This window comes from Bombina bombina, chromosome 9, assembly GCF_027579735.1.
Source record: "Bombina bombina isolate aBomBom1 chromosome 9, aBomBom1.pri, whole genome shotgun sequence".
In the NCBI taxonomy this organism is placed as follows: Eukaryota; Metazoa; Chordata; class Amphibia; order Anura; family Bombinatoridae; genus Bombina; species Bombina bombina.
In genome coordinates this window covers 71,537,847-71,553,246 of record NC_069507.1, presented here as the reverse complement: position 1 = coordinate 71,553,246, position 15,400 = coordinate 71,537,847, and positions in this window count along the sequence as shown.

Below are 15,400 nucleotides of genomic sequence, written 5' to 3'. Positions count from 1 at the left end.
GGTTTATGATCAAGAAGAGACAATACATCATCACCTAGAAAAAGTGGAAGATCTAGATAACAGGGGACAACGCAATAATTTACACATACGCAGCATCCCTGAGATGATACAGCCTGCTGCACTGGAGTGCTACCTTCCAGACTTATTTAGAACTATCATAGGATCAAGTCGATCCCCAGACATAATCATCGAAAGAGCACAGAGGTCACTAAGAGCAAAGCCACCGCCAAAGGCACCTCGGAGAGATGTCATCGTAAAATTACTTAACCATAAAGATAGAGAGGAGATACTTCGACATGCTAAACAAAAGCAAAAGATAACACATGCTGGCAACAACATACAGATCTTCGCTGACCTCAGCCCAACAACTCTGCAAAAAAAGGAGAAAATTATACTTTATCACCACAACGCTGAGGGAACAGAAGATTGCAAACCACTGGGGATTCCTAGTCAACATTATTGCCTCTAGAGGAAGCTCCACTGCTACCTTCAGGAATATGGAAGACCTTTCAAGCTTTTGCGAAGTCCTGAAAATAAGCATCTCACACCCAGAAGACAGGCAGAGATATACAAAGGAGTGACGTACAGAAGAAAACCTTGCTGATAACATCACACAACAGGGAAACCTAAGACCTATATCATCATCTAGAGCCACAGCACAGGACAATGCTGTATCCTGACTCTAAGAATGTCTAAACAATGGAAAGAACATTTTGTAAGCCACTGTAGCTACAGGTCGTATATCAAAGTTTTTACTTTTTACATAAGATTGGGTTTTAGGGGTGGGGATATTACCCTTATTGTTGTAACCACTGTTTGAAGAGATTACTTGCTATTCCAGGTTCATTTTCAAAGTTTTGGGATGTTCAAGGTATTTACACTGTGTTACCTCAAGAATAAATAACATAAGTAGGATATAGAGTTACTGGGGCCTATTTTTCAAGCTCCGGATAGAGCTTGAGGCCCCGTGTTTCTGGCGAGCTTGCAGGCTCGCCAGAAACACCAGTTATGAAGCAGCGGTCTAAAGACCGCTGCTCCATAACCTGTCCGCCTGCTCTGAGCAGGCGGACAGACATTGTTGTAATTCAACCCGATCAAGTACGATCGGGTTGATTGACACCCCACTGCTGGCGGCTGATTGGCTGCGATTCTGCAGGGGGCAGCGTTGCACCAGCAGCTCTTGCGAGCTGCTGGTGCAATGCTGAATACGGAGAGCGTATTGCTCTCCGTATTCAGCGAGGTTTGGCGGACCTAATCCGCACTGTCAGATCAGGTCCGCCAGACTTTGATAAATAGAGGCCATTGAGTATATTATAATAGAGCCTTACTGCTACAACCACTGTTTAAAGATGCTATTCACTATCTTAGACTAATTTTTAAGGTTTTAAGATACTCAAAATATCGGGACTGTGTTATTCCAAAGCAAATAATATAAGAGAGTAATAGATTCATTGATCGCATTGTAACATTGCACTTGTACTAATAGCCTCAACCGCTGAAGCTGTCCAACACTTTCTTTCATTCCTAAACACGGTCTGCACCACTACTTACAACACACCTCTACAGTCACTAGTTGGACTCCCACACCAACAGGTCAAAATGGCACAGAACACACACATTCTCACATTTACCACCATGAACGTAACGGGATTAAACAGCCCCCAAAAAAGGTCCATGGTGTTCAGGGATTTATACATAGCCTCCAGTGACATTTTATTAATTCAGGAAACTCATTTTAAAGGTGATGGGAACCAAAACTATTGAGCCACAAATACAGAAAAACATATATTTGGCACCAGGAAATTCTAAAACAGGAGGAGTGGGAATTCTCTTAAAAAAAAAATATTTCCACTTCCAAGCGACACACATAGAAAAAGATAAAAATGGCAGATGCATTATACTAGTTTGTCTTCTGTATAACAGACCTATTACTCTGGCAAACATATACTTACCAAATACAGATCAACATCTACTCTTTAAAACAATATCTCAACTTCTATTAGAACACGCCAAAGGCACACTGTTCCTCAGTGGTGATTTTAACCTATCACTAGATGCATCACTTGACACGTCTGCAGGACCAGCACACCTAAGCGAGTGATAAAGTCAGTAACAACTTAACTAACACAACTGGCCCTACACGATGTTTGAAAAACACTCAACCCAAATATCAGGGATTACACTTTATATTCCCATCCACACAATACCTACACAATAATTTATTACATATTTACAGATCAGATAGGACTCTCCATGATCACATATTCAAACATATTACCTATCACATGGTCTGACCATGCACCAGTGCAGTGTAATGTAGACTGGCCCGACATCCCACCAGGACCTTACATATGGAGGTTGGACGAATTTATGCTAGAAAACACCCTAGTCTATCAGGCCATAGAAGCATCACTAGGAAACTATTTTAGAGAAAACATGGCACATTCCACCTTGTGCAAAGCTCATAAATGTGTAGTGAGGGGAGAATTGATAGCACACAAAGCAAGGGAAAAAAAGAATAATAGACAATATATACAGGCCCACTTATCAAGCTCCGTATGGAGCTTGAAGGGCCGTGTTTCTGGCGAGTCTTCAGACTCGCCAGAAACACAACTTATGAAGCAGCGGTCTAAAGACCGCTACTCCATAACCCTGTCCGCCTGCTCTGAACAGGCGGACAGGAATCGCCAGACATCAACCCGATCGAATACGATCGGGTTGATTGACAGCTCCCTGCTGGCGGCCGATTGGCCGCGAGTCAGCAGGGGGCGGCGTTGCACCAGCAGCTCTTGTGAGCTGCTGGTGCAATGTTAAATGCGGAGAGCGTATTGCTCTCCGCATTTAGCGAGGTCTTGCGGACCTGATCCGCAGTGTCGGATCAGGTCCGCAAGCCCTTTGATAAATGGGCCTGTTAAACTCAACACTAGCACAGATAAGCTATTGGGGAAAAAAAGACAAACAAGACCCAAACTCTGCTTCAACTTTCACGTGATTTACTCAAACCAGACAACGTTTGAAAGAACACCTAATAACAGAATACCAAAGAAAATCTGTATTCTTGAAGCAGAAATACTTTGACATCAAAGATAAATCAGGACCCTCTCAAGCAAGAGCACTCAAGAGACGCCAACTCAGCACTCACATACATTCCATCACAAACACCTAGGGAGATACCCACAAAGACAGCAAACACATAGCAGAAATATTTAGACAATATTAAGCCACCCTATACAGCATCAAAAACACTGCCACACCCCAAGATATGGAAAAAAATCCTCACAGACTTAGACCTTCCAACGCTAGATGAAAATGAAGCAGAACATTTAGAACTACTTATATCAGTTGAGGAGATACAAAAAGCAATCAAGAGTAGGCCTAATGCAAAAAGTCCAGGGCCAGACTGACTGAGTATAAAATATTGTAATGTAGTAGTGTGGGAAACAGCACCTATATCTTTCTTTCCTGTGGCAAGGAGCAGGACTAGCCAGGTCCCAATATGGATACAAATAAATGGATTTCCAGCCTCCAGGGAATAATGTAAAAGACCTTTATTTCTTTTTCACAGGGTCCATAAAGCAATACAACAACATTTCAAACCACACACTGGTTCTTAGTCATGTCATGACTAAGAACCAGTGTGTGGTTTGAAACGTTGTCGTATTGCTTTATGGACCCTGTGAAAAAGAAATAAAGGTCTTTTAAATTATTCCCTGGAGGTGGGAAATCCATTTATTTATAAAATATTATAAAACATACATGCAACACTTAGCATCCCCCTTGCAAACATATTCAACATACTATTAGACACAGGAGGATTCTCAGATAATATGTTAGAAGCCCACATCACAGTTCTCCTGAAGCCAGGGAAACAGCCGAATAGACCCAAAAACTTTTGTCCGATATCCTTGCTAAATTCCGAGATAAAAATATTTGCCAAAATAATAGCCACCAGAATCAACCGATACTTACCCAAACTAATAAATCCAGACCAAGTGTGATTCGTCCAGAGAAGAGAGGTCAGAGATAATACCCTGAAAGCACTACAGATTATAACCCATGTTAAAAACAATAACATCCCTGCGGTACTGATTTCAACAGATACAGAAAAAAGCATTTGGCAGGGTAAATTTGCAATTTTTAAAAGCAGTAATGCAAAAAATAAAATTTGGCAACAAATTTATTAGACAGACCTTTTCTCTGTATACCTCCCCCACAGCTAAAGTCAAAGTTAACGGCCTCCTGTCTGCTAAATGTCATATACACAACGGTACGAGACGGGGGGCCCCCTCACCCCCATCCTCTTTGCATTGTCTATAGAAACCAAATAACAGGTATCGGAATAGACTAAACAGACCACAAATTGGCATTATACACTGATGACATCTTACTCACACTTACCAAGATAGAAACATCAATACCGAACACTTTGGAAACATTCAAAGAATACGGGTATGTGTCTAATTTTCTTCTTGATGTTACAAAGTCAGAGATGATAAACCTCAAATATGAGAAGAAGTCACTAAACCACTTAATGCCTAACTGTCCCCTTAAAAAAAACAAAAAGTTAAATTAAAATACTTAGGCATTTATCTCGCCCTAGATCCCAAAATAGGGTTCCAGTCTAATTACAAAATGTTAGAGGAAACCATATCAGCAGACCTCTCAAGCTGGAAAAACAAAACAATTTCTTGGATAGGAAGAATAAACTTGATAAAAATGAATATCTCCCTAGACTCCTATATCTGTTACAACCAACCCAATACCCTTACCAGCACAATACCTAAACAAAATCCAGTCGCTTCTGGAACAATTAATCTGACAGGACATCAAGCCCAGAGTCGCAAAACGCACAATGTACCTACCTAAAGATAATGGAGGCCTGGGAGTCCCAAACATCTCCATGTATAAAAAAGCGATAACATTACATAGACTCCTAGACTGGTGCGCTAATAACACACATAAACACTGGGTCCAACTCGATAGGCAAGTGATGGTCTTAGTAATGCAGGGACTTCTGTGTGACTACCCGTCAAGCACCGACCACCAATACTCCATAAATACCCCATACTCACGTATTTCTTTACGACTTGGGATAAGCTATTAAACACATCCACCAACATCTCCGGTATAATATCCCCATGTCACCCATTTGAAACAATCCACTGTTACCATGGAACCTCAAAGAAACACGGACAGACAACAACCTGCACATAAAGGACAGAATAATCTCAACACTATACCAAGATGGTAAGGCCAAACCACTAGACAAACTATTAGAAACGTATCCAGGCATGACACAAACCTGGTACTCCCACAAACAGATCTGTCATTACATAGACACGCACCCCAACAAACAACACTTCCTCAGGAAACACACACCATATGACACATTGTCTTTGCTTGATACACCCCCCAAATATGCAATATCCATTATGTATAAACTACTGATAAGAAGACACAAAAGTTTTACCCACATACACCAAATCATGGGAAAAGGAAATGGAGACCAATATCACACATAAAGAAAATGGAATTTAGCCTTTTCGACTACTTTAAAAGTCATCAATCTCCACGAGGGCCCTGGAGACAAATTATAAATACTTTACAAGGTGGTATCTCACCCTGAGCAGACTCCAAACAATATATAAAACAACTAGTAAAAAATGTTGGAGAGGATGCAGTGAAATAGGAACCTCAACACATATCCGGTGGAATTGTACTAAGCTGGATACATTCTGGACAGGTGTTCTAAATCAAATTACAGAGGTAATAGAGGATACATTACCTAACAACCCACAAACCTTCCTCTTCCTATCATTGCCAAAGCTCGAAAACACCACATACAAAACACTATTGATACTCATAATAAATGGTGCCAAAACATTAATTCCAAAACACTGGAAGTCTGATGTAGTTCCCATATTAGTTGAATGGGAAACACAAGTCACAAATTTACTGCATTTAGAGAGATACCACCACTTGCAAATGGGAAAAATAGACTCACACGATTCGATGTTAGCATTTTGGCAAAGACATATTACTGACTCACAACAGAGAAACACGCTAAATGGATGAGTAGACAAGGGGGCCACACACACACATCTACTACTATTACAAACTATCACATCCTCCCTCCCACAAACTATCTAAAATCTTATTAAAAGACTTACCATGTTAAAAGACGATAAGATTGTGAAAAATGTAACCATAAATGAGTTGTCTTTATCAGTAGATTTGATTTGATTTGAAATACAGCTGAGGCATTAATCAAGCAATAATGTCATTTATTGATCAGAGTTTCTAACAAATATATTTCATAGGTAATACGATATGGGGAACGCTGGACTTGGACTTTGGAAACCCCAAAATGAGCTATGTTCATGAACATATTTGAATACGGAAAAGGCGGAAGCCACAGCCAAGTATTACGTTTACTTAACTATTTGAATATATTGCAGCACTGTTATATTTTGGAAGCAAACAAATAGATACAATATGGATTGATACTCCCCTTCTGAGTTAGAACCGCTGCCTTCCCACAGTCTCTCCCGAAGCCTTTTAGATCAGATAATTGTGCCAAAAAGGAGGCGCTGGTTCCCTGTAGATCCTCTTTTGTTTACTTGAGTATACTCCACAGTCCTTTAAACATTTGTCTGGAGACGTTACTCCTAGTTTCAATTAGAAAGGTTGTGCTGAGATGTTGTATCAAAACACCATATAATAAAGTGTAGATACTCACAGCATACAGTATATTCTGGATAAACGGCTCCTTGTATGTGCAAAGAAAAAATTGTACCCAACACGTTTCAACGGACCCAGCCGTCTTTCTCAAGAACATTTACAATTTAAAATAGTGCTTTACAAACCAAGCATACCTTTCCTCAACACAGGCGGTTTTTAAATATACAATCATGGATGCTATCTGTTACCTTATTGGTGGAGGCCGGATTTACAAACCCCTGAAAAATAAAACTTTAACATATAACATAAGTTAACACCTTTAAATACATACGTTAACCTATACTCTGATCAAGAATGTTTGAAATTATAAAACGTGCTCTTTTGCAGTGAGCCAGTGTAGTTCCCTTTCAAGCCGTTTCCTCTGCAGCAGTCTCCTGTCAGGTCCGCTTAGAAGTCTCACGGCCACATGGTATTGATTGTCCAATCTGGAGCATTCCATTAAAAATAATATGTTTTTGCTATTCTCATCGGCTAAGAGTGCCGTTACAAACTAGGTAACAGAATGAAAAAGATCTATGTTAGATTCAAATTTATAGCATTGTAAATTGTCACCCTTGAAAATAACATTAATAAATAAAAGTCTGGTCATAAAATAGCTAACTTAAAGGGACACTATACCCAAACATTTTCTTTCATGATTAAGGTAGAGAATATAATTTTAAACAACATTCCAATTTACTTCTATTACCTAATTTGCTTCATTCTTTAGATATACTTTAATGAAGAAATATGTGCAGCTACCAATCAGCAGCTACTAAGCATATCTAGATATGCTTTTCAGCAAAGAATATCAAGAGAATGAAGCAAAATAGATTATAGAAGTAAATTAGAAAATTGTTTATAATTGTATGCTCTTTCTAAATCATGAAAGAAAAAAATTGGGTTTGATGTCCCTTTAAGAGGATAAGTAGATATTATCGTCACTCTTGAAAATAACATTAATAAACAAGATCTTGATAAAGCTCTCTGATAGAGCGAAACGCGTTGAATGCTGTGACCATCTACTACCTCTAACACTTTGGCTACACTCTACAGGATTTCTATAACCCGGGTTATCAATCTCTTCCTGATTCTGCATAATAACCACTGCCTGCATGCACAGCACTAAGTGCAGATGATAGCACAGATTCACTCTCACTAAGAGGTTAACACCTTTCTCCAGTGGACGAGAGGATCCCTCGTACCAGAGGAAAATTGGTTTGTTGGGGCAAGACGAGCCCCCCGAGTGTCACCCGTGACGTCAGACGCCAAAGTCACGTGGGGTGAACTCGCGGTTGATCTACAAACCCACAGTCGACACATAGTACCAACTCTGCAGAAGTACAGAAGTTAAAGGTAACTACTATCCCTTTTGCATACTGCACCATCCTATTTCAGGATTACAAGTAACTATGCCGCTAATTTGTTCCACAAGTTATATATTTGCTCAAGAATGAAACTTTGCTTATTCTGTCACCAATATTGCTTTGCTACTCACCACAAATTTCTAATTGCCAAAGAAGCTTTTGTGGAGACTTTATGCTGCAACATTTTGCCTCTTAGTTACTTAATTCTTATGTTTAACCTTCAGCTGTTTGTATCAGTTTGACTCGCTTATGATATTGCATACATTATGAAAACCTTATACTTATGCTAACTTTTTTTTTTTTTTTTTTTTTTTTTTTAAATATTTTTATTGAGGTTTAAAGGCAAGGCATACATGAAACACAAAACCAAGCATGTAATAACATATAAACTTCATATGGTACAAATAGAGAGATACAATACATATTGCAAAAGGACACTCTGGTTGTATAGTATATAAATAAAATGCCTAATAATCTGAAGCGCCTCCCAGATGGAATTAGAGGCCGCTCTTGGACCTCAGACATGTGTATATATAAATGTATGGAAGACAATTGTTGACAAAGGAAACCACTTTTGGGTCTCCAGACAAGAACCTCAGTTTTCAATTTTATGGGTCTCAAATAGCAATGTAGAATGATAACCAACAAAAAGGTGAGGAAGGATTACACAACAATAGAGTAGAATGGACACCCTCATTTACAAAAATCTAAGCTGCAGATGAATATACTATTAGAGGCTTATATGGTTTATATGGTTTTTGCTCTATACTACTAGGAGAGAGCAGATATAGTATTTTTATGGGACATGGGGGATACACTAGAATGGTCTTGAAATAACCCAGGCCAAAGTAAAATTAAGTTTTAGCCTCTTAGATAGAAGTGGAGGTGTGGATGGGGTAGGGGTCTAGGTATTTTGCAGGGAAATTAGTACATTGATTATTTAGCACATAAACATAGCGCCATACAAATAGGTGTACTCGCAAGATAAGAAGTCAGCAGTAAGTATTCAACATGAACAACATATGAATATTTTAGTACTTATGATAGAATGCGCAAACTAAGCTTGAGCAGGTTTGGACTCCCTAACTTTATACTTAAAATTTTATAACCCTCAAAGCTAATAAGGGTCTGAAGTAATGTGGGAACCTGAAAACATAGGGCTGGGTGTTAGAATGCTAACTATGGCTTCCACCTCGGCCGCTGGCAGGAGCACAACAACAATTTTCACCAGCCCCACTACCGCTCTATAAGGGAGGCATATGATTGGCTAACATTAAATGAGCTTAGTAGTCTTAACTCCTAAAGGCAATCAAACATCTGGTATTATACATGCGTTTAGCTATGTTGCCTAAATAATAGAAACAGCTGAAAAAAGCTTAACCTAGGCTATAAGACTGTATTAAATATGTTAAACACACGTTCCAGGGTAACCCCCCTATGCAATACATTATACACATTCAACTATCATAACATGGTTACAAGGATCAAATATATTAGCTAACCCCTGAGAAAATTTGCTGATATCCCCATGTCCACAGCACCAGAGCAAACTGGGAATGCAATATCAGTCCCGTGCTGGGGCAATGTTTACCCAATTCCAGATTTCTCCTGAGAGATATGAGGCATGTCAGGAGCGCAACGGGTGAGGGCTTCATGTAATGGACTAATTAACTGCCCATTCTGTGTCCTTTCAGTTATTTGTATTGGCACTAGGGATGGGGCTATTACCAAGATATATTTAGGCTGTGGAGGGACAAGTCCTGAGAACGTTAACGGTGGTGCCGATTTGTCTCTAACATTTTTCAAAGAGACTCCGGCAGCGGTGTCTGTATAGGAAGGCAGCGTGGCATCTTTTGGCAGCGTGGATGGGGAACGGTCTGCATATGCAATGTTGCTTGCGCTCGCTACCGACATCCAATGTCTCATATCAGTGTTCACATCCTCTGCCGCCGTCCCGCCATACAATGCCCCCGGTTCCTCCAGACCAGCAACAGGAGCCGTCAAGGGTTCATTGCAAGTGGGTGGTGGGCACTCGGGCCCTAAAGCGCCCCCCTTCCCCTCACAAAGAATAATTAGCTCCGATGCGGTAGACTGTTTTGTGTCACGATCACCGTCGCCATTAGCCCCTCCATGCAGAGTCTCATCAAAAGCAACTAGGTACGTTGCTAATAGGCTGCGCAGATCTTCAAGGATGACTTTAGCTAGCTCCATAGTGAGCTTTTGAGGGTGAGGTACAGCTGGTCGAGTTGTGTAATCCTAATTAAAGGAAGGTCTTGCGGTGCATCAAACTTTAGTTGTAGTCAGTTGCTTCGAGTTTAGCATTACATGCTACTTAACGACAAGGCCTATGCGCACCTCGCCGGGGGGTAAGTGAAAGGCCTCAGCCTAAAAAAGTGCTCCGGGTGCTCCAGGTCTCAGTCCTTAAAGAGATAATGGGCTCATCTAATGCAGGATCTTTAGTTGAACAATGAGCAAGCTGTGTAACAGATAGATGAACCGTCTAAGATGGTATATTGAAAGAAAATACTGCAAGGGCTGGAGCAGAGTGGTGATGTGCGACCTATCATGGCCGCCTCCCGGAAGTTCCCCCTATGCTAACTTTTTGATACCGCATACAACTTAAGAATTATATGCTTATGTCATTTTAGACTGATTTTAGATTTTATATAAATATCCATGTTGACTTTTTAGATAGTGTACATTAAATAGGGAGACGTCCCTACACTTAATCCACCTCTCCTCTGTTTTTATTTTCTCAATCTTGCTGTCTTTTAGATTTTATTATCTAATAAATTGTATATGATTTTTCAGATATGCTCATATGAATGTTTATTTGTATATTAATCCACACACTATATATAAATAATTCCTTTTCACTTCTGAGTTAGAACACTGCATTACTACTTGTATACCTCTAGTTTTCTTAGTGCCCTTACTCTCTCCTCACTTGTACATTAATAAATAAAAGACTGGTCATAAAATAGCTAATTTAAGAGAATGAGTAGATAAAGTGAGGTTATGATAACAAATAGCGAAATAGCAAATGGAATTTTAAAATGACAACAAAGTCACTGGAATTTTAAAGTATTGTTACAGATCACAATCCAAGAGGCTTCCAATGAAAATGTGGCAGATATAACAAATGAATTGCACATTATGAGTAGATTACACTACTAGATGACTGATCAATAGGAATTCTCATGATATTATATATTAAATATAGAGACTTTATAGAGACTTTATAAACTACATTTTACACTAAAGCAGCAATCCTTGTGTCTTTACTTAAACCACAATGTGCATATGTTTATAATGTGTGTATCCATTTTAACTCTCTTTGGTCCATTTGAAGAAGCCAAATTACGACCTCTCCAATGTAGTTTAACCCTTTCTATTCCCATCCACATAAAGGATACTTTTTTGAAAAATTGAATTACTACAATGCAGTGGTACTCCATGGTCATCATGGTTGTTATTGATTTTGTTTAAATGTTCCATGATTCAAGTCTTTAAAAATCTGGACGTTTGTCCCAAATATTGACATTTACAACCACATTGTAATAAGTATATAACATTTTTACTTTTGCATGTTCTAAAATCTTTAATTTAAAAATTCTTCCCAGTGACAGTGGAGCTGAATGTTTTATGGGTTCTTCTGGTGTAATTACAACCCTTACATTTCCAACATGTAAAGAAGCCTATCATGTTGCTAATTTGAAGTGTTTTTTAGGGGCTACCCCTTTAATCATTGAGGGTGCTAGTTTTTGTTTAAAATGTTGTCCCTTTCTATAAATGACTAGTGGTTTCTTGGGGTTCATAGGTCCTAAATACTCATCCTCTTTTAAAATATGCCAGTGTTTTTCTATAATTTTTTTAATTGTTCGATGTTCCACATTAAAGGTAGTTACACATTTAGGAAAGTTCTTAATGGTATTTTCTCTTTTGTTGTTTTCCAAAAGTTTTAGGGGCCTATTAATCAAATGTCTGTCCGACATGATCCGATCAGCGGATCATGTCCGACAGACATCGCTGAATGTGGACAGCATTACGCTCTCCGCATTCAGCATTCTAGTGAACTACTGGTGCAACGCCGCCCCATTTACATGTGGGAAATGTAAGGGTTGTAATTACACCAGAAGAACCCATAAAACATTCAGCTCCACTGTCCATGATCATGGAGTATCACTGCATTGTAATAATTGTCAATTTTTCAAAAAATAATCCTTTATGTTGATGGGAATAGAAAGGGTTAAACTACAATGGAGAGGTGGTAATTTGGCTCGACAAATGGACCAAAGAGAGTTACAATGGATACACACGTTATGAACATATGCACATTGGGGTTTAGATAAAGACACAAGGATTGCTGCTTTTGTGTAAAATTTAGAAGGCTCTATATTTAATATATAATATCATGAGAATTCCTATCGATCAGTCTTCTAGTGGTGTAATCTACTCATAGAGGCCCATTTATCAAGCTCCGGATGGAGCTTGAGGGTCCGGGTTGACTCGCCAGAAACAGCAGTTGAGAAGCAGCGGTCTAAAGACCGCTGCTCCATAACGCTGTCCGCCTGCTCTGAGCAGGCAGACAGAGATCGCTGGAATTCTACCCGATCGAGTACGATCTGGTTGATTGACACCCTCCTGCTGGCGGTCGATTGGCCACGAGTCTGCAGGGGGCGGCATTGCACCAGCAGCTCACAAGAGCTGCTGGTGCAATGCAGAATACGGAGAGCGTATTGCTCTCCTCATTCAGTGAGGTTTGTCAGACCTCATCCGCACTGTCGGATCAGGTCCAACATACCTTTGATAAATATCCCCATAATGTGAAATTCATTTGCTATATCTGTCAAATTTCCATTTGAAGCCTCTTGGATTGTGATCTGTAACAATACTTTAAAATTTCAGTGACTGTTTTGTCATTTTAAATTTCCATTCGCTATTTCGCTATTTGTTATCATTACCTCACATTATCTACTCATTCTCTTAAGTTAGCTATTTTATGACCAGTCTTTTATTTATTAATGTTATTTTCAAGGGTGATGATAATATCTACTTATCCTCTTAAATGAGATATTTTATGACCAGCCTTTTATTTATTAATGTTATATTCAAGGGTGACAATGTTATAAATTTGAATCTAACATAGATCTTATTCATTCTGTTACCTAGTTTGTAATGGCACTCACAGCTGATGAGAATAGCAAAAACATATTATTTTTAATGGAATGCTCCAGATTGGACAATCAATATCATGTGACCTTAAGACTTCTAAGCGGACCTGACAGGAGACTGCTGCAGAGGAAATGGCTCGAAAGGGAACTACAGCGGCTCGCTGCAAAGGAGCACTTTTCTCTTTATAATTGCAAATATTCTTGATGAGAGTATAGATTAGCGTATGTATTTAAAGGTTTTAACTTACAGGGAGTGCAGAATTATTAGGCAAGTTGTATTTTTGAGGATTAATTTTATTATTGAACAACAACCATGTTATCAATGAACCCAAAAAACTCATTAATATCAAAGCTGAATAGTTTTGGAAGTAGTTTTTAGTTTGTTTTTAGTTATAGCTATTTTAGGGGGATATCTGTGTGTGCAGGTGACTATTACTGTGCATAATTATTAGGTAACTTAACAAAAAACAAATATATACCCATTTCAATTATTTATTTTTACCAGTGAAACCAATATAACATCTCAACATTCACAAATATACATTTCTGACATTCAAAAACAAAACAAAAACAAATCAGTGACCAATATAGCCACCTTTCTTTGCAAGGACACTCAAAAGCCTGCCATCCATGGATTGTGTCAGTGTTTTGATCTGTTCACCATCAACATTGCGTGCAGCAGCAACCACAGCCTCCCAGACACTGTTCAGAGAGGTGTACTGTTTTCCCTCCTTGTAAATCTCCCATTTGATGATGGACCACAGGTTCTCAATGGGGTTCAGATCAGGTGAACAAGGAGGCCATGTCATTAGATTTTCTTCTTTTATACCCTTTTTTGCCAGCCACGCTATGGAGTACTTGGACGCGTGTGATGGAGCATTGTCCTGCATGAAAATCATGTTTTTCTTGAAGGATGCAGACTTCTTCCTGTACCACTGCTTGAAGAAGGTGTCTTCCAGAAACTGGCAGTAGGACTGGGAGTTGAGCTTGACTCCATCCTCAACCCGAAAAGGCCCCACAAGCTCATCTTTGATGATACCAGCCCAAACCAGTACTCCACCTCCACCTTGCTGGCGTCTGAGTCGGACTGGAGCTCTCTGCCCTTTACCAATCCAGCCACGGGCCCATCCATCTGGCCCATCAAGACTCACTCTCATTTCATCAGTCCATAAAACCTTAGAAAAATCAGTCTTGAGATATTTCTTGGCCCAGTCTTGACGTTTCAGCTTGTGTGTCTTGTTCAGTGGTGGTCGTCTTTCAGCCTTTCTTACCTTGGCCATGTCTCTGAGTATTGCACACCTTGTGCTTTTGGGCACTCCAGTGATGTTGCAGCTCTGAAATATGGCCAAACTGGTGGCAAGTGGCATCTTGGCAGCTGCACGCTTGACTTTTCTCAGTTCATGGGCAGTTATTTTGCGCCTTGGTTTTTCCACACGCTTCTTGCGACCCATTGACTATTTTGATTGAAACGCTTGATTGTTCGATGATCACGCTTCAGAAGCTTTGCAATTTTAAGAGTGCTGCATCCCTCTGCAAGATATCTCACTATTTTTTACTTTTCTGAGCCTGTCAAGTCCTTCTTTTGACCCATTTTGCCAAAGGAAAGGAAGTTGCCTAATAATTATGCACACCTGATATAGGGTGTTGATGTCATTAGACCACACCCCTTCTCATTACAGAGATGCACATCACCTAATATGCTTAATTGGTAGTAGGCTTTCGAGCCTATACAGCTTGGAGTAAGACAACATGCATAAAGAGGATGATGTGGTCAAAATACTCATTTGCCTAATAATTCTGCACTCCCTGTATGTTCTATGTTAAAGTTTTATTTTTCAGCTTTATTTTTATTAAGATATTTTAACGAGTGTAAATCCGGCCTCCACCAATGTGGTAACGGATAGGGTCCTTGATTGTATATTTAAAGACCACCTGTGTTGCGGAAAGGTATGCTTGGTTTGTAAAGCACTATTTTAAATTGTAAACGCTCTTGAGAAAGACGGCTGGGTCCGTTGAAACGCGTTGGGCACAATAAAACTGCTTTAATACAAGAAAGCGGGTGAACTTTCTTCTTTGCACATACAAGGAGCCGTTTATCCAGAATATATGCTGTGAGTATCTACACTTTATCATATGGTG